The following is a 20,258-nucleotide window of genomic DNA, read 5'->3' on the forward strand; positions in this document are numbered from 1 at the left end:
ACATGAGAATTGCTTGAATCTGGGAGGTAGAGGCTGAAGTAAGCAGAGATTGTGCCACTGCACTCCAGCCTGGACAACAGAGTGAGACTCTGTCTCCAAAAAAAAATAATAATTGAAAAAAGATGAAATCATGAAAATTATGCTATCTTACCATGATAACTAAAAATAGACAAGAAATAAACTAGAAATCAATAACAGAAAGATAATCTGAAAAATCCTTAAACAATCCCAAATAACCCATTGTTCTAAAAAGGAAGCTAAAAGGGAAACTCCTGAACAAGATAAAAATGGAAACACAACATTTTGAACTAGATAATTTTTTAAAATGTTAGCTGTAACTAGATCAATGCTTAAAAGTAAATCCATAGTACTAAGAGAATATTTTAAAAAAGAAGGAAGGCCTCTAACTAGGACTTAACAGTACTATATTGAATACCAGTGGTGAAAGTGAGCATTCTTGTCATGTTCCAGATTTTAGGGGAAAGAATTTCAGTTTTTCCCCATTCTGTATGACACTAACTGTGGGTCAGTCACATCTGGCTTTTATTATGTTGAGGTATGTTCCTTCTATATCCAGCTTTTTGAGGGTTTTTACCAAGAAGGGATGTTGAATTTTATCAAATCTTTTCAGCATCAATTGAAATGATCATATGGTTTTTATCCTTCATTCTGCTCATATGATGTATACATTGATTGATTTGCGTATGTTGAGCCATCATCGTATCCCAGGGAAAAATCTCACTTGATCATAAGGAATGATCTTTCAAATGGATTGCTGAATTCGGTTTTAGTATTTTGTTGAGAATGTTCGTATTAACATTCATCAGAGAGACTGGTTTTCTTTTTCTGATGTATCTTTGTCTGGTTTTGGTATCAGGGTAATAATGACCTCAGAGAATGAGTTTGGAATATTCCCTCCTCCTCTATTTTTCAGAATAATTTGAGTGGGATTGGTATTAAGTTTATCTTCAAATGTTTGTTAGAATTCAGCAGTAAAGCCATGAGGTCTTGGGCTTTTCATCACTGGGAGACTTTTTATTATGGCTTCAATCTCGTTACTTATTACTAGTCTGTTCAGGTTTTGAATTTCTTCCTGATTCAAACATTGTAGGTTGTACTATCTCAGAATTTGCCCATTTCTCTTAGATTTTCCAATTTATTGGTATATAGTTGCTCATAGTAGCCACTAATTATCCTTAGAATGTCTGCAGTATCAGTTGCAATGTCTCATTTTCATTTGATTTGGATCCTCTCTTTTTTCTCAGTCTGACTAAAGGTTTGTCAATTTTGTTTAATGTTTCAAAAACCCATATTTTGTTTTATTGATCATTTGTATTTTTATTAAAATTTAATTTATTTCTGTTCAGACCTTTATTCTTGTCCTCTAGTAATGTTGGATTTGGTTTGCTCTTGCTTTGATAATTCTTTAAAAGCATTGTTAGACTGTTCATTTGAAGTATTTCCTCTTTTTTAATGTAGGCACCTATAGTTATAAAATTCCCTCTTAGTACTGCTTTTGCTGTATCCCATAGGTTTTGATGCTGTGTTTCCATTATCATTTGTTTCAAGAAATTTTTCAGTTTCTTTCTTAATTTCTTCATTGACCCCCTGGTCATTCAGGAGTATATTGTTTAATTTCCAAGTATTTGTACAGTTTCCAAAATTCATCTTGTTATTAATTTCTAGTTTTATTCCATTGTGGTCAGAAAGGATGCTTAACATTATTTCAATTTTTCTGAATGTCTGATGACTTGTTTTGTGAACTAACATATGGTCTATCCATGAGAATGATGCATGTGCTAAGGAAAAGAATGTGTATCCTGTAGCTCTTCACTGAAATGTTCTGTAACTATCTATTAGGTCAATTTGGTCTATAATGCAAACGTAGTTTGATGTTTCCTTGTTGATTTTCTGTCTGGAAAATATGTTCAATACTGAAAGTGGGATGTTGAAGTCTCCAGCTATTACTGTATTACAGTCTCTCTCTCTCTTTACCTCTAATATTTGTTGTATATATCTGAGTGCTCCAGTGTTGGGTGCATATATATTTTAAATTGTCATATCCTCTTGCTGAATTGACCTCTTTTTCATTAAATAGTGACATTCTTTGTCTCTTTTCATAGTTTTTGTCTTGAAATCTATTTTGCCTGGCATAACTAGCACTTTTCTGGTTTCTGTTGGCATAGAATAGCTCTTTCTGCTCTTTCCATCTCTTTCTTTTCTTTCTTTCTTTCTTTTTTTTCTTTTTTTTTCTTTTTTTTTTTTTTTTTTTTTTTTTTTTTTTTTTTTTTTTTTTTTGAGATGGAGGTTTGCTCTATCACCCAGGCTGGAGTGCAATGGCATGATCTTGGCTTACTGAAACCTCCACCTCACAGGTTCAAGTGATTCTTCTGCCTCAGCCTCCTGGGTAGCTGGGATTACAGGTGCGTGCCACCACACCTGGCTAATTTTTGTATTTTTAGTAGAGACAGGGTTTCGCCACATTGGCCAGGCTGGTCTCGACCTCCTGACCTCAGGAGATCCGCCTGCCTCAGCCTCCCAACGTGCTTGGATTACACGCATGAGCCACCACAGCCAGCCCATCCCTTTATTTTCTGTCTGTGTGTCTTTATAGGTGAAGTGTGTTTCTTGTAGGAAACAGATTAACAGGTCTTGTTTTTTCATCAATTCAACCACACTATGTCTTTTGACTGGAGAGTTTAGTCCATTTACATTCAACATTGTTATTGATGAGTAAAAACTTACTCCACCTATTTTCTTATTTGTTCTCTGGTTGTTTTATGATATTCTCTCCCTTCTTTATTTCCAACCCGTCTTCCTCTAGTGAAGGTGATTTTCTCTGGTGATGTGATTTAGTTTCTTGCTTTTTATTTTTTTGTGTATCCATTTTATGTTTTTTGGTTTGAGATTACCATGAGGTGTAGGAACCAGCCCCACAGGGTCGGTGCGTTTTTCTCCCCGTGTGCGGAGACGAGAGATTGTAGGAAAAAAGACACAAGACAAAGAGATAAAAGAAAAGACAGCTGGGCCTGGTGGACCACTACCACCAAGATGGAGACCAGTAGTGGAGCCAAATGCCAGGCTGCACTGTTATTTATTGGATACAAGACAAGGGGGCAGGGTAAGGAGTGTGAGCCATCTCCAATGATAGGTAAAGTCATGTGGGTCATGTGTCCATTGGACAGCGGGCCCTTCCCTGTTTGGTAGCAGAGGCGGAGAGAGAGAGACAGAGAGAAGACAGCTTATGCCATTATTTCTGCATATCAGAGACTTTTAGTACTTTCACTGATTTTGCTACTGCTATCTAGAAGGCAAAACCAGATGTACAGGATGGGACATGAAAGCAGACCAGGAGCATGACCACTGAAGCACAGCATCACAGGGAGATGGTTAGGCCTCCAGATAACTGTGAGTGGGCCTGACATCAGTCAGGCCCTCCACAAGAGGTGGTGGAGTAGAGTCTTCTCTAAACTCCCCCGGGAAAAGGGAAACTCCCTTTCCTAGTCTGCTAAGTAGCGGGTGTTTTTCCTTGGCACTGATGCTACCACTAGACCATGGTCCTCTTGGCAACGGGCGTCTTCCCAGACGCTAGCATTACCGCTAGACCAAGGAGCCCTCTAGTGGCCCTGTCTGGGCATGACAGAGGGCTCACACTCCTGTCTTCTGGTCACTTCTCACCATGTCCCCTCATCTCTTATCTCTGTATGTGGGGGCGTCTTCCCAGACGCTAGCATTACAGCTAGACCAAGGAGCCCTATAGTGGCCCTGTCTGGGCATGACAGAGGGCTCACACTCTCGTCTTCTGGTCACTTCTCACCATGTCCCCTCAGGTCTTATCTCTGTATGGCCTGGCTTTTCCTAGGTTATAATTGTAAAGCAAGGATTATTATAATATTAGAATAAAGAGTAATTGCTACAAACTAATGATTAATGATATTCATATATAATCATATCTATGATCTATATCTAGTATAACTATTCTTATTTTATATATTTTCTTTATTATACTGGGACAGTTCGTGCCCTCAGTCTCTTGCCTCAGCACCTGGGTAGTTTGCCGCCCACAAAGAGGCTTGCAAATACTATCTTACAACCCGTTATTTTAATCTGAAAACAACTTAACACTATTCTCATTAACAAATAAGCAAAAAGAAAACTAATAAAAACTCTGCCTTAACTTCATCTACCTGATGTTTAGCTTTTTGTTGTTTCTATTTACATATTATTGTACTATGTCTTGAAAAGTTGAAGTTACTTTTTATTGCTTTATCATTTATTCTTTCTACCAAGAATGAGAGTAGTTCACATACCACAGTTACCGTGCCATAGTATTCTGTGGTTTTCTGTGTACTATTACAAGTGAGTTTTGTACCTTCAGGCAATTATTTATTACCCCTTAATATCCTTTTCATTCTAATTAAAGTACTCCCTTTAGCACTTCTAGTAGAATAGATCTGGCATTAATAAAATGCCTCAGTTTTTGTTTGTCTGGGAAAGCCTTTATTTCTCTTTCATGTTTGAAGGATGTTTTTGCCAGATATACTATCCCAGAGTAGAAGGTTTTTTTGCCCTCCAGCACTTTAAATATGTCATGACACTATCTCCTGACCTGTAAGGTTTCCACTGAAAAGTCTGCTGCCAGCCACACTGAAGCACCACTGTATGTTATTTCTATTCTCTTGCTACTTTTAGGATCCATTCTTTATCACTGACCTTTGGGAGTCTGATTATCAAATGCCTTGAGATAGTCTTCTTTTGGGTTAAATCTGCTTGGTGTTCTATAACCTTCTTGTACTTAAATATTGATATCTCTCTTTAAGTTTGGGAATTTCTCCATTATTATCCCTTTGAATAAACTTTCTGCCCCTATCTCTTTCTCCACTTTCTCTTTAAGGCCAATACCTCTTAGATTTGCCCTTTGAGGCTATTTTCTGGATCCTGTAGGCATGCTTCATTGTTTTTTATTCTTTTTTCTTTTGTCTTCTCTGACTGTGTATTTTCAAATATCTTATCTTCAAGATCACTAACTTTCTTCTACTTGACAATTTCTGCTATTAAAGGATTTGGACGTATTCTTCAGTATGTCAATTGCATTTTCAGCTCTAGAATTTCTGCTTGACTCTCCTTAATTATTTCCATATCTTTGTTAAATGTATCTGATAGAATTCAAATTCCTTCTCTGTATTATCTTGAATTTCTTTGAGTGGTCTCAACACAGCTATTTTGAATTCTCTGAAAGGTCTCTGTCTGAAAGGTCTCAGATCTCTGTTTCTCCAAGATTGGTCCCTGCTTCCTTATTTAGTTCATTTGGTGAAGTCATGTCTTCCTGAATAGTGTAAATGTATATTTTCTTTGGTATCTGGGCATTGAAGTGTTAGGTATTTATTGTAGTCTTCACTGTCTGGGTTTATTGTAGCTGTTCTTCTTGGGAAGGCTTTCCAGATATTTGAAAGGACTTAGGTGCGACCTAAGCTATATCTGCTTTAGAGGGAACCCCAAGCCCAGTAATGCTGTGGTTCTTGCAGACTCACATAGGTACAATCTTGATAATCTTGGACAAGATATGGAAGAATTCTCTGAAATACCAGGCAGAGATTCTTGTTCTCTTCCCTTACTTTCTCCCAAACACACAGAATCTCTGTCTGTTCTATGCCACATAAATCTAGGGATAAAGTGACATAAGTATCCCTGTGGCCACCACCACTATGACTGCAGGGTCTGACCTGAAGCCAGCACAGCATTGGATCTCGCCCAAGGCCTGCCATAGTAACTCCATGGCTACAGCCAATGTTCGCTCAAGACCCTTGGACTCTACAGTCAGCAGGAGGCAAAGCAAGCCAGGCCTATGTCCTTCCCTTCAGGGTGGTGAGGTCCCCCAGGCTCCAGGTGGGTCCCTAAGTGCCATACAAGAGTCAGGAAGTAGAGTCAAAAACACTGGAAGTCTACCAGGTGTTCTATTGTACTGTGGGTGAGCTGGAACTCAAAGCACAAGACTCAGTCCTTCCCTCCCCTTTCCAAAGGCAGAGGTGCCTTACCCCGTAGCCACTGTCACCCTGGGCCATGAGGAGTACCACCAGACTACCGTCAGTCTTCCCTTACAGCCTGAGGTCTCTTATATCAGCCTGTCATGAGTGCTTCCTGGGTTGTGACTCACCCTTAAGGGAAGTGGATTCCCCTCTGGCCCAGGGCAGGTCCAGAAATGTCATCCAAGAGTCAAGTTCTGGAATCAGGGACCCCAAGAGCCCACTTAGTGTTCCACCCACCTGTGGCAATGCTGGTATCTAAGGTACAAAACAAAGTCCGTCCTCTTTACTTTTCCAACTACTTTTCTCAGACAGAAAGAGTTTTGCTTCATAGTCACCACAGCTGGTAATGTGCTGAGTCTTACCTAAAGCCAGCAAATCTCAGAGGCTCACCCAACGCCCTTGATGTAGTACCTGGGTATCACTGCTGATTATGCAGGGCCCAAGGGCTCTTCAGTTAACAAGTGATGAATGCTGCAAGAACTGGGTCCTTTCCTTCAAGGCAGTGAGTTCCCTTCTGGCCCAGGGGGTGTTTAGAAATGTCATCTGGGAGCTAGGACATGGAGTGGGGCTCACAACTCTGACTGGTGTCCTATCCTGCTGTGGCTGAGCTGATATCCTAGATGCAAGATAAAGTCCTCCCCACTCACCCTCTCCTCAAGCGGAAGGAAAGGGTCTCTTTTGGAACTGAGAGCTACGCAGCCTGGGGTTAGGTGAGGGGTGATACCAGCACTCCGTTGGTTGCCCCAGCTGGTGTCTCAGTATGTCACAAGCCCCCCAACCACAGTCCACTGTCTCTGGGCCTAGTTTAGCACTAGAACTCTCCTAAGAGTTGCAGTCCTTATAGCCTACACTACTCTTCAAGTTTATATGGAGACACAGAGTGCTGCAGACCTCAGTGGCAGGGTTAGAAGGCACTCAAGTTTGGACCACTGGGATCAGCAATTCCCCTCTGGCTAGGGCTGGTGTAAATGTTCCCTCCATGGGCGGGCATCAGCTGGGTTTGGTCTGCTTTTCCTTTCTGCCCTAACAGGACAATACAATAATAAAATTGTTCAATGTTTCACAATTGTGTTTTCTCTCCCCCAGTTCCCAGAGAAACTCTCTGCACTATGCCACCCTTGCTGGGAGTGGGGAAACAGTCGCAGTGACTTAGGATTGTTTTTTTCCATCTCTTCAGTACCTCTTTCAGCAATATGAAGTTAAAACCAGGTACTATGTGTGCTCACTTGATTTTTGGCTCTCGTGAAGGTGTTTTTTTCTGTGCAGATAGTTAACTTGGTGTCCTTGTTCAGGTGGTGGAGGGGTGGGCAGTGGAGCTTTCTATTCCGTCACCTTGCTCTGCCTCCTCATCTCCTATGCTTGCTTTCATCTTTATCCTTTATAACATCTGAAACTGCCTTTGCAAAGATTATGACAGTGAAGGAAATCAAGCATGGCTGACTCCATCTTGCTTCTAGCTTCTCAGGCTGGCTGTACTCACCTTTCCTGGGTGTAGGTCAAACTAATCATGGGAGAAATTTAGTTTATAGTTTAATTTTGAAGTAGGGATGATAATAGTACCTGCCTAAAATGAAACCCTACTTGTTCAGGTACCAACGCCACCTTTGTAAAACTAATGAAAGGCCACAAAATTAGGATTATGGGAGATACCTAAATTCTGCTACAATGTAGCTGTAGTTCAATGATAACCAGACATTGTCCTCTCGCTTCCCTTTCTATAATCCCTTGCTGTCAGGAGTCATGTGGTCAGAGGTCACAAGGTTTGTGACTTTCCCTATTGCTCCTTTAGATGCCTCAATCAGTCCTGTGGCCCCCACAGAGAGGCCAACTCAGTGCACACACTCTCCACATGCCTATGATTGCATCACATGTCAGCAAAACTCATTCTCTAGCCCCCTGCCCACCTAATCTTCAAGTCTTCGAGGAGACTGATTAGAGTAATCCCGCCAGTCCATCCACTTGGCTAGTTCTGCATTGATAAACCTCTCGACTGCAACAGCACAGTCTCAGTGAATTAGTTTTGACTGTGCAGTGAGCAGGAAGCACCCAATGGACAGTTAAACATCCTTTATAAATCAACCACTTAATGACTTTCCCTGAGTTTTGTGAGCCGCTCCAGCAATTTAATCAAAACTAAAGAGAAGGTAATGGGAACCCTAACTTGTGACTGGTGTCAAAAGGGATGAGCCATTAAAAAAGGGCAGGGGGATGGGGCAGTCTTGGGGAGTGGGCACCCAACCTGTGGGTTCTGACACTATCTCCAAGTACATAGTGTCAGAATTGAATTGGGGGATATCCAGTTGGTGTCCACTGCTTTTTGGTGGAGAAAAACTCCCTGACATTTTGTCACAGAAGTCTTCCACGTTGATTAGTGTGGTGTGAGAGAAGAGGGAAACACAGTTTGAGCATTTTTCAAAAACATACACATGTACAGGATATTATTAAATTAAAGAGGGAAGCTACAAAATAATAGAGCACATTAATTTGGCAGGGTGCAGTGGCTCACACCTGTAATCAGTACTTTGAGAGGCCAAGGTGGGAGGATCGCTTAAGAAGCAGAGTTCAAGACTAGTCTGGGCATAGCGGAACCTCATGTCTACCAAAAAAAAAAAAAAAAAAAAATTAAAAATTAGGTGTGGTGGCACACTTGTAGTCCCAGCTACTTGGGAGGCTGAGGTGGGAGGATTGCTTGAGCCCAGGAGGTCAAGGCTGCAGTGAGCTATGTTTGTACCACTGTACTCCAGCCTGGGCAAGAGTGAAACTCTGTCTCAAATAAGCAAAAAACCAAAACCATGTATATATATTATCTAATTTCTTTTATTTTCTTTTTTTTTTTTTTTTTTGAGATGGAGTCTTGCTCTGTCACCCAGGATGGAGTGTAGTGACATGATCTTGGCTCACTGCAACCTTTGCCTCCTGGGTTCAAGCATTTCTCCTGCCGCAGTCTACTGAGTAGCTGGGATTACAGGCAAGTGCTACCACGCCCATGTAATTTTTGTATTTTTTAGTAGAGACGGGGTTTCACCATGTTGGCCAGGCTGGTCTCAAACTCCTGACCTCAGGTGATCCGCCTGCCTCAGCCTCCCAAAGTGCTGGGATTACAGGGGTGAGCCACCATGCCCAGTCTTATATAATTTATAAAATAACAAAAGGTTAAGAAAAAAGGCAATAATAAAAAATATAAAGGGATGAAATGACCCAAATGCTAAATGCTCCAACTGGAAGACAGAGATGTCCCACTGGATTTTTAAAAATCCAGATCTATGCACAGATTAATCAAAAGAGAGCTGACATAGCTATATCAAAATAGAAAGAAGTCACAAATAGGAAAAGACCGTGGAAACATGACAACTAAATATAACATCAGCTCTGGATTTGTTCCTAGAATAGGAAAAGAACATTAATAGAAAATCTAGTGATATGTCAATCAAGTTTACAGTCTAAGGAATAGTATTATTAATTAAATTATATTTTGTAATTTTATTCAACTTATTCAAATTTATGCAATATTTAGTGAATTACCCAGTGAAACCACAATATTAGTGTTCTGGTTTTGATCACTGTACCAAGATTTTGCATAATGATAATGTCAGAAGTACAGTGACAAGGCCGGGTGCAGTGGCTCACGCCTGTAATCCCACCACTTTGGGAGGCTGAGGCATGCAGATCACTTGACAACAGGAGTTTGAGACCAGCCTGCCAACATGGTGAATCCCCATCTCTACTAATACAAAAATTAGCTGGGCATGGTGGAATGCACCTGTAATCCCAGCTACGCAGGAGGCTGAGGCAGGAGAATCACTTGAACCCAGGGGGCAGAGGTTGCAGTAAGCCGAGATTGTGCCACTGCACTGCAGCCTGGGCAACATGGTGAGACCCCGTCTCAAAAAATTAAAAAACCTAAATATTTTGATGGTGGCTACATGGGTGTTCACTTTTTATTCATTTACTAAACTGTCCACGTATATTTTATATACTTTTCATGTATTACTTGCTGCTATGTTCTCTAAAAGTTAATTGATCTATACTATCTACATTAATTGATCTATGTTTTCTAAAAGTTAATTTCTCTGTATTATTTATTTATATTTTCATTTCTTTATATTTTCTGCTTTTCGAAATTTGTTACTCAGCAGTAAAATCCTCAAAACTATGATGATAGGAAATTGGTATGCTTTAATAGACAACAAAATAATATACAGCATTAAGGATTCCAGTAATACGATTCTTCTTGTACTCAAGCAGCTTCCAAAACTTATAAAACCATGCATATTAAAAGTCATTCTCCAAGTAATATTTATACATAATCAAATCATCCTAACACGGAACTGCAAATTCATAACAAGAAGAGATTACTTGACTATATGCATCCAAAACAGTATAAAATCTAAATTAAAAATGCTTTCAATGCAGCCAATATCTGAGTCAGAGATGCTTATGTCAACAGCCTAAAGCAGATCTAGGGTAAATACGTCTTATTGGTCATCTACTATAAAAAAAAAACACCAAATCAATCCTTCAAAGTAATAATTTATTTACATTGCCAGCTTAGAAATAAAACAAACACCTAGCAATTATATTATAACTAAAAACAAGTGTGGGATTTATAATTAAAACTGTTAATATTTGGTTTTTCAAAATATAAAAAATAGCATGCCCTCAGCCTGGCATGGTGGTTCACACCTGTAATCCCAGCACTTTGGGAGGCTGAGATGGGAAAATCACCTGAGGTCAGGAGTTCAAGACCAGCCTGGCCAATGTGGCAAAACCCCATCTCTACTAAAAATACAAAAATTATCCAGGCATGATGGCACGTGCCTGTAATCCGACCTACTCGGGAGGCTGAAGCACGAGAATCACATGAACCTGGGAGGCTTGCAGTAAGCCAAGATCGTGCCACTGCACTCCAGCCTGAGCAACAGAGAGAGACTCCATCTCAAAAAATAATAATATCATGTCCTCAAATAAGTTTAAACTGATAAAAACAGATTAAAGTTTTTCTGGTATTAATGAGTAGTGTAGTTGTCTATTGCTACCTATATTAGTCTGTTTTCATGCTGCTGATAAAAACATAACTGAGACTAGGCAATTTACAAAAGAAGGAGGTTTAACAGACTCACAGTTCCACGTGGATTGAGAGGCCTCACAATCATCATGGAAGGTAAAAGGCATATTTCACATGGCTGTGGCAGGAGAGAATGAAAGCCAAGTGAAAGGGGTTTTCCCTTATAAAACCATCAGAACTCACCTGGACTTATTCACTACCAGGAGAACAGTATGGGGGAAACTGCCCCATGGTTCAACTATCTCCCACTGGGTCCCTTCCACAACATGAGGGAATTATGGGAGCTACAATTCAAGATGAGATTTGAGTGGGAACACAGGCAAACCATATCATTCCGCCCCTGGTTCCTTCCAAATCTCATGTCCTAACATTTCAAAACCAAGCATGCCTTCCCAACAATCCTCCAAAGTCTTAACTCATTTCAGCATTAACTCAAAAGTCCATGGCCCTAAGTCTTATCCAAGACAAGGCAAGTCTCTTCCACCTATGAGCCTGTAAAATCAAAAGCAAGTTAGTTCCTAGGTACAACGGGGGTACAGGCATTGGGTAAATACAGCCATTCCAAATGGGCCAAACTGGCCAAAATGAAGGGGCTATAGGCCCCGTGCAACTCCAAAATCCAGCAGGGCAGTCAAATCTTAAAGCTCCCAAATTATCTCCTTTGACTCCATGTCTCACATCCAGGTCACACTGATGCAAGAGGTGGGTCCCCACATCTTGGGCAGCTCTGCCCCTGTGGCTTTGCAGGGTACAGCCTCCCTCCCAGCTGCTTTCACGTGTCAGTGTTGAGTGTCTGAGGCTTTTCCAGGCACACAGTGCAAGCCTATCTACCATTCTGGGGTCTGGAGGATAGTGGTCCTCTTCTCACAGCTCTACTCGGCAGTACCCCAGTAGGGACTTTGTGTGGGGGATCCAATCCCACATTTCCCTTATGCACTGCACTACCAGAAGTTCTCCATGAAGGCCCCATCCCTGCAGCAAACTTCAGCCTGGACATCCAGGGGTTTCCAAATATTCTCTGAAATCTAGGCAAAGATTCCCAAACCCCAATTCTTGACTTCGGTGCACTCACAGGCTCAACAGTTTCCAAGGTTTGGGGCCTGTGCACTCTGAAGCCATGGCCTGAGCTCTACATTGGCCCCTTTCAGCCAAGGCTGGAGTGTCTGGGACACAGGATACCAAGTCCCTAGGCTGCACATAGCATGGGGACCCTGGGCTTGGTCCATGAAACCATTTTTTCCTCGTAGGCCTCTGGGCCTATGATGGGAGGGGCTGCTGTGAAGACCTCTAACATACCCTGGGGACATTCTCCCCATTGTCTTGGGGATGAACATTTGGCTCCTTGTTATTTAGGCTAATTTCTGTAGCTGGCTTGAATTTCTCCTCAGTAAACGGGTTTTTCTTTTCAATTGCAGGGTCAGGCTGCAAATTTTCTGAGCTTTTATGCTCTGCTTCCCTTATAAAACTGAATATGTTTCAGGCACATGTATGTTTATTATGGCACTATTCACAATAGCAAAGACTTGGAACCAACCCAAATGTCCATCAATGATAGACTGGATTAAGAAAATGTGGCACATTTACACCATGGAATACTATGCAGCCATAAAAAAAAAGGGGGTGAGTTCATGTCCTTTGCACGGACATGGGATGAAGCTGGAAACCATCATTCTCAGCAAACTATCACAAGGACAAAAATCCAAACACTGCAAGTTCCCACTCATAGGTGGGAATTGAACAATGAGATCACTTGGACACAGGGCAGGGAACATCACACACCAGGGCCTGTTGGGGGGTGGGGAGCTGGGGGAGGGATAGCATTAGGAGAAATACCTAATGTAAATGATGAGTTGATGGATGCAGCAAACCAACATGGCACATGTACACCTATGTATCAAACCTGCACTTTGTGCACATGTACCCTAGAACTTAAAGTATAATAAAAAAATTAAAAAATAAAAAACTGAACGTGCTTTAAGAGCAGCCATGTCACCTCTTGAAAGCTTTGTTGCTTAAAAATTTCTTCCACTGGCTGGGTGTGGTGGCTTATGCCTGTAATCCTTGCACTTTGGGAGGCCGAGGCAGGTGGATCACCTGAGGTCAGGAGTTTGAGACCAGCCTGGCCAACATGATGAAACTCCATCTCTACTAAAAATACAAAAAATTAGCTGGGCATGGTGGTGCGTGCCTATAATCCCAGCTACTCAGGAGGCCAAGGCAGGAGAATCACTTGAACCCAGAGGCGGAGATTGTGCCACTGCACCCCAACAGGGACAATAAGAGCAAAACTCTATCTCAAAAAAAAAAAAAAAAAATTCTTCCATCAGATATCCTAAATCATCTCTCTCAAGTTCAAAGTTCTACAAATCTCTGGGGCAGGAGCAAAATGCCGCCAGTCTCTTTGCTTTTGCTACAGTTCTCAACAAGTTCCTCATTTCTATCTGAGACCACCTCAGCCCGGACTTTATTGTCCATATCACTATCAGCATTTTGGGCAAAGCCATTCAATAAGCCTCCAGGAAGTTCCAAACTTTCCCACATTTTCCTGTCTTCTTCTGAGCCCTCCCAACTATTCCAGCCTCTGCTTGTTACCCAGTTTCAAAGTCACTTCCACATTTTCGGGTATCTCTTCAGCAGCATCCCACTCTACTATATTAGTCCATTTACTGTGTTAGTCTGTTTACTGTGTCAGTCTGTTTTCACACTGCTAATAAACACATACTTGAGACTGGGCAATTTACAAAAGAAAGAGGTTTAATGCATTCACAGTTCCACGTGGCTTGGGAGGCCTCATAATCATCATGAAAGGTGAACAGCACGTCTCACATGGTGGCAGCAAAAGAGAATGAAAGCAAAGCAAAAGAGGTTTCCTCTTATAAAACCATCACATCTCGTGGACTTACCACCATGAGAACAGTATGAGAGAAACCACCCCTGTGTGATTCAATTATCTCCCACTGGACCCCTCCCACAACATCAGGGAATTATGGGTGCTACAATTCAAGATGAGATTTGCATGGGGACACAGCCAAATCATATCACTACCTAACACATTAAACCCAAATTCAAGAGCTTAAAACAATACACATTTGTAATCTCACAGTTGCTAAAAATCAGAAATTGAGGGTTGCTAAGCTAAGTCCTCCAGCCCAGGGTCTCTCACAAGACTGGAATCAAAGTGTCAGCCAGGGGTACAGTCATCTCAACGTTCAACAAGGAGAGGATCTGCTTCTAAACTCTCTCGGTGGTCGTTGGCAGGATTAATATCCCTGAGCGGGCTGGGCGCGGTGGCTCAAGTCTGTAATCCAAGCACTTTGAGAGGCCAAGGTGGGTGGACCATGAGGTCAGGAGATCAAGACCATCCTGGCTAACGTGGTGAAACCCCATCGCTACTAAAAATATAAAAAATTAGCTGGGCGTGGTGGCACGAGCCTGTAGTCCCAGCTACTCAGGAGGCTGAGGCAGGAGAATTGCTTGAACCTGGGGGTGGAGGTTGCAGTGAGCCAAGATCACACCACTGCTTTCCAGCCTGGGCAACAGAGTGAGACTCCATCTCAAATAATTAAATAAATGCCGGAGGGTTTTTAGACTGAGAAACTCAGTTCCTTACTGGCTGGAGGTCCCCTTCAGTTCCTTGACAGGTGGGCCTTTTCACAGGTCAGCTCACATGACAGCTGACTTCCTCAAGGTAAGTGAGCAACAGAGTGCCAGCAAAAAGGGGAAGTCATAAATTTTGTAATCTAATCTGAGAAGTGACATCACACCATTTTTGCCATATTCTAGTAGTGAGCCTCTAGGTCTAGTTCACCCTCAAGAGGAAGGAACTATATAAGAGTGAACTCCAAGGTCACTTTAGGAGGCTCCCTATCACAAGTAGTATAATGGAAAAAGCAACTGGAATAAAAATCAGAAAAAAATAAGTTCTAGTAACTATGTGACTAAACTGAGAAGGTAGCCTACATGACCCCTATGGTCTCTTGGCATTCCCAACTCTGTGTCTTTTGAAAAAGATTACCAGAGATTAGAGATACTTCATCAAAATGCCTTATTTCACAAAAGAAGGCTGAGTCCCAGGAAAAGTTAACACAAACAGGTAGTAAGCCACACTTATTTTGCTCTTATGTCCTGTGCTCTTTCCACTATAGTAAACTGTTTTTGTAATTAATGCTCTAAAACAGTTCTATCGGCCGGGCGCGGTGGCTCAAGCCTGTAATCCCAGCACTTTGGGAGGCCGAGACGGGCGGATCACGAGGTCAGGAGATCGAGACCATCCTGGCTAATAACACAGTGAGACCCCGTCTCTACTAAAAAAATACAAAAAACTAGCTGGGCGAGGTGGCGGGCGCCTGTAGTCCCAGCTACTCGGGAGGCTGAGGCAGGAGAATGGCGTAAACCCGGGAGGCGGAGCTTGCAGTGAGCTGAGATCCGGCCACTGCACTCCAGCCTGGGTGATAGAGCCAGACTCCGTCTCAAAAAAATACCAGTTCTATCTTCTCTTTATGATAGTCTCAAAATCTAATAAATTCAATAGAGAGAATAATAATACAATGCTAACAAAAACAGCTACAATTGATTCATCTTGTGCATTATCTCTTTTTCTCTCATCAATCCTAAGCCATCTCTAGATGGTATGTGAAGTTGCAAGTGAAAGTGAGTCATCTGCCCATCCCCAGTCCCAGGTAGCTGGACATACTAGTAATAAGATTTGCTGGAAATAAATTATAAAAGCAACAAATAAGCAATAGACAAGTACATTCACTGTGAACACACAGTCACGCTAAACACGGTAAACAAGATTAAATGTAACCTAAATAAAGTATCTAAAAACTGCAACCAGAAAAGGGAAGGTGTGTTAGCAATGAAATTCTGGAAAATTGTCCCAGAAGTCAACAATGGCAATGTAACGCAGGCAATGTCCGGAGGAGAAGGTACTGTCGGAAGCTAGTGACTACAATTCGACTCACAAATACATCCTTATTAACATGAAAGCATCATCTAAGGTTGATGGTACAAATTAAATATTTGTGCCACATTAATTCCCTATTTGCTCCCTTATGAAGTCTGAAGTGTTGGAGGGAGGGGACTCCCTTGTCTGAGAATCCCTTCCACTGGCACATGCCCTTTATTACCCATAATAATTTGCAGTGACTCCAAGTTGATTCAAGGAGTGCCATGAAAAACACTGCATATGAATACAATTGCTTTGTGTGGGACTTATAAAGCAGTAAGGTATTTACATTAGTCATTATGTGTGTGTGTGTGTGCATGTGTGTGCAATGAAATGCGGTATGTACTGGATCCAGAATTTCTATATAAGAAAAGCTTACTTAACTGCAATGAATTGATAGTGGAAGGTGAGGCCCATCTTAAATCCATCTGCATACAATCAAGTAAGACTGAAAAAAACCAATTATACATATCAAAGAAAGGATCACACTGATGAAATTACCCTCACACCCTTCATTAGTATTAGCATATATATTTAAATGTGCACTAAATTCACTTCTACAAATTACTTAAAAACAAAAAAGGGGCTGGTGCAGTGGCTAATGCCTGTAATCCTGGCACTTTGGGAGGTCAAGGCAGGAGGACCTGAGGCCAGGGGTTGGATACTAGCCTGGGCAACAAAGCTAGATTCTGTCTCAACAAAAACAAAAAACAAAATAGTTAGGTGTGATGTTGAGCACCTACAGTCCTATCTACTTGGGAGGTTGCAGTGGGGAAGACAGCTTGAACCCAGGTCAAGGTTACAGTGAGCTATGATTGCACCACTGTACTCCAACCTGAGTGACAGAGCAAGATCCTGTTTCTAAAAGCAACAACAAGAACAACAACAAAAACCTAGAAAGTGTTAGCTAAAAATGTTAACAAGGATGGTGGACTGAAGGGCATTAAAGTAAAATTTTGGGCAATACTGAGTAAAAGGCACGGGGCCAAGAGTAAAAGAAGATGAACTGGGCAGTCCAAAGGGACATTTAAGGAAGAAACGACCTCCATCCTGGGAAGAGATGTCACAGTTGAGCTTCATGGCCCAAGTCAATGGCTATTCCTATATCATGAGTATACTCAATCACTAGATAAAAATGTTTAAAAAAGCCATCCCAGGATGGAATAGCTCAAAGGACAATATTCACCTCAAAATATTACTATAAGTATATTATATATGTCAGGCCTCTGAGCCCAAGCTGAGCCATCATATCCCTTGTGACCAGATGGCCTGAAGCAACTGAAGATCCACAGAAGTGAAATAGCCTTAACTGATGACATTCCACCATTGTAATTTGTTTGTGCCCAACCCTAACTGATCAATGTACTTTGTAATCTCCCCCACCCTTAAGAAGGTTCTTTGTAATTCTCTCCACCCTTGAGAATGTACTTTGTGAGATCCTCCCTCTGCCCACAAAACGTTGCTCCTACCTCTACCACCTATCCCAAAACCTATAAGAACTAATGACAATCCACCACCCTTTGCTGACTCCTTTTTCAGGCTCAGCCCGCCTGCACCCAGACGATATAAACAGCCATGTTGCTCACACAAAGCCGGTTTGGTGATCTCTTCACACGAACATGTGAAACAATGTATTTCTTTATATTTTTTACTCAAAATACCCAGAACTGTCTAGACATTCATACTTTTCTTTCCTAGCCTTTTAAATAATATCAAAGAAAGATTGTCTCTCCTTTCTTTTCTCACTTCTTACCTCTCTTTTGTTCTTCAGATTTACAGGGTGAGTAGAAAGTGGGAGAAGTAAAAACAATTCAGACAAGAATCAAATTGGCCTCTAATTAGTCTCAAGGTAAAACTGGTAAACCAAATAAAGTATATTTAGAGATCTGAAATTCAACACCAAAACACTATAACTCATGCTGTTTAATAATACTGGCCAGGTGCGGTGGCTCGTGCCTGTAATCCCAGCATTTAGGGAGGCCAAGGAAGTAGGATCACTTGATCTCAGGAGTTTAAGACCAGCCTGGGCAACGTGGCAAAACCCCATCTCCACAAAAAAATACAAACATTAGCCCAGGCATGGTGGTGTGTGCCTGTAATCCCAGCTACTTGGGAAGCTGAGGTGAGAGGATCACTTCAGCCCAGGAGGCAGAGGCTGCAGTAAACCAAGATCGCCCCACTGCACTCCAGCCTGGGTGACAGAGGTACACCCTATCTCAAAAAATATATATATATACACACACATAGATAGATAGATAGATAGATAGATAGATAGATAGATAGATAGATAGATAGATAGATATAGTATTATGGATATATATTTCTCTAATGTAGCCCATCTCAGTTACTGATTTCACATCCAACCAATTGGCAAAAGATTGAACAAACATTTTTCAATAGAGCAGGGGTTAGTACACTATGGCCCACAACCCAAATCCAGCCAGTGGATTGTGTTAAAAGAAAAAAAAAAAAAAAAAAAAAAAAAACTAATTGGGAAATCATTAGGTTGAGACAGTTTCAGCACTTTGGGTTCCTATGTAAATAAATCAAAACCCAACTCAATGTAAACAGTAAAACTAAACTTGAGTTTAATCAATCAGAAACCACCAACCAACTTCTAACTAGAGACATTCCACTGTAACCAATCAAATATTTTCTTTGTCTATTTCCATAAACACCTTATAAAAGTTTTCCCTTCACACCCTCTTGGTGGAGTCTTGAACGACTTGTGGTCTGGTGATACCCAATTTATGAAATTGCTGAATGCTCATATAAACCCTAAAATTTTAATGTGCCTAAAGTTATCTTTTAACAACTGTTTTTGTATAACCCATGAGCTAAGAATGGTTTTTACATTTTTAAATGGTTGGGAACAAAGAAAAGAGGAAAAAAACAGAAAAGAATATGTAACAGAGACTGTACAGCCTGTACAACCTAAAATACAGGTAGTCCGAGCTTCACACATTACTTGGTTAACTGAAACTCTACAAAGCAAGGGCTGCCAACACTTTTTGTTTGGTCCCTTACAGAAACAGAGGATCTCCAAATGCCAGTAAACACATGAATATGTGCTCAATACCATCAGTCATTAGGGAAATTATGGGAAAACCCCAACGTTATGTCACTATATTCCTACTAGAATGGCTAAAATTAAAAAGACAATATGAAATGTTGCAAGCATTTGGAGGAACCAGAATTCTCAAGCTGCCACTAAAGTGTAAATCAACACAATATGAAAAACTTTTCAGTAGTGTATACCACAAGCACACATCTGCCTATCCTGTAACACAGTAATTTTACTAGTAGGCATATACACAATAAAAATGTATACATGGCCAGGCGCAGTGGCTCACACCTGTAATCCCAGCACTCTGTGAGGCTGAGGCAGGTGGATCACCTGAGGCCAGGAATTCGAGACCAGCCTGACCAGAAAGGTGAAACCCCGTCTTTACTAAAAATACAAAACTTAGCCGGGTGTGGTGGCAGGCACCTGTAGTCCCAGCTACTCAAGAGGTTGAGACAGGAGAATTGCTTGAACCCGGGAGGCAGGGGTTGCAGTAAGCCAAGATCGCGCCACTGTACTCCAGCCTGGGTGGCGGAGCGAGACTCCATCTCAAAAAAAAAAAAGAAAAAAAAAAGTAAACATAATTTCATCAAAATATTTCTAAAAATCTTTATAGCAGATTGGTAATAGCCAAAAACTAGAAATACTATACATACACCATGAGAATAACGAACTGCTACATAACTTGAATAAATCTCACAAATAAAATACTGAGCAAAAATCGGACACTAAGGACTAAATACCATATTACTCCATTTATATAAAGTAAATAAGAGGTGAAATATAATGTTAGACGTCCAGATAATGATTACCTTTGGAACCACGAAGTGGGGCTTCTGGGATACATTAATGCTCTTTCCTGATCTAGATACTGGATACATGGGTATGTACACTTCGTGAAAATTCACTGAGCTGTACACTTATGATTCATACACTTTTCTATAGGTCTTTATACTTTAAATATTAACGCAATAAAAATATTTCTATAAACTCTATGCCTTTGAAGGAAAATTGTATACATATCCCATTCATTTTGCTGATTGCCATCATTACTTCCCATCAATGACATGTCTTGATTCCTATTTCTTACATTAAAAAGTCAACTTTGTTTTAATTAATTTTATTGGCATACGATTGCATAGAATGATTATGTAA

At 41.0% G+C, this 20,258-nt stretch overlaps 1 protein-coding gene across 4 annotated transcripts in view; it reads right to left on the minus strand.

Moving 5' to 3' along the window:
* The window catches only part of MIPOL1 (mirror-image polydactyly 1), a 384,987-nt gene that overhangs the window by 363,479 nt on the left and 1,250 nt on the right, over positions 1 to 20,258 (minus strand). The window contains exon 2 of one of the 4 annotated variants that reach the window (XM_030931751.1): positions 11,147 to 11,209. The exons of the other annotated variants lie outside the window; for them this stretch is intronic. The gene's annotated coding sequence lies outside the window, so the exon portion shown is untranslated. The remainder of the gene's footprint in view (positions 1 to 11,146; positions 11,210 to 20,258) is intronic. 4 annotated transcript variants of the gene reach the window in all.

Source organism: Rhinopithecus roxellana, chromosome 5 (assembly GCF_007565055.1).
Source record: "Rhinopithecus roxellana isolate Shanxi Qingling chromosome 5, ASM756505v1, whole genome shotgun sequence".
Classification (NCBI taxonomy): domain Eukaryota; kingdom Metazoa; phylum Chordata; class Mammalia; order Primates; family Cercopithecidae; genus Rhinopithecus; species Rhinopithecus roxellana.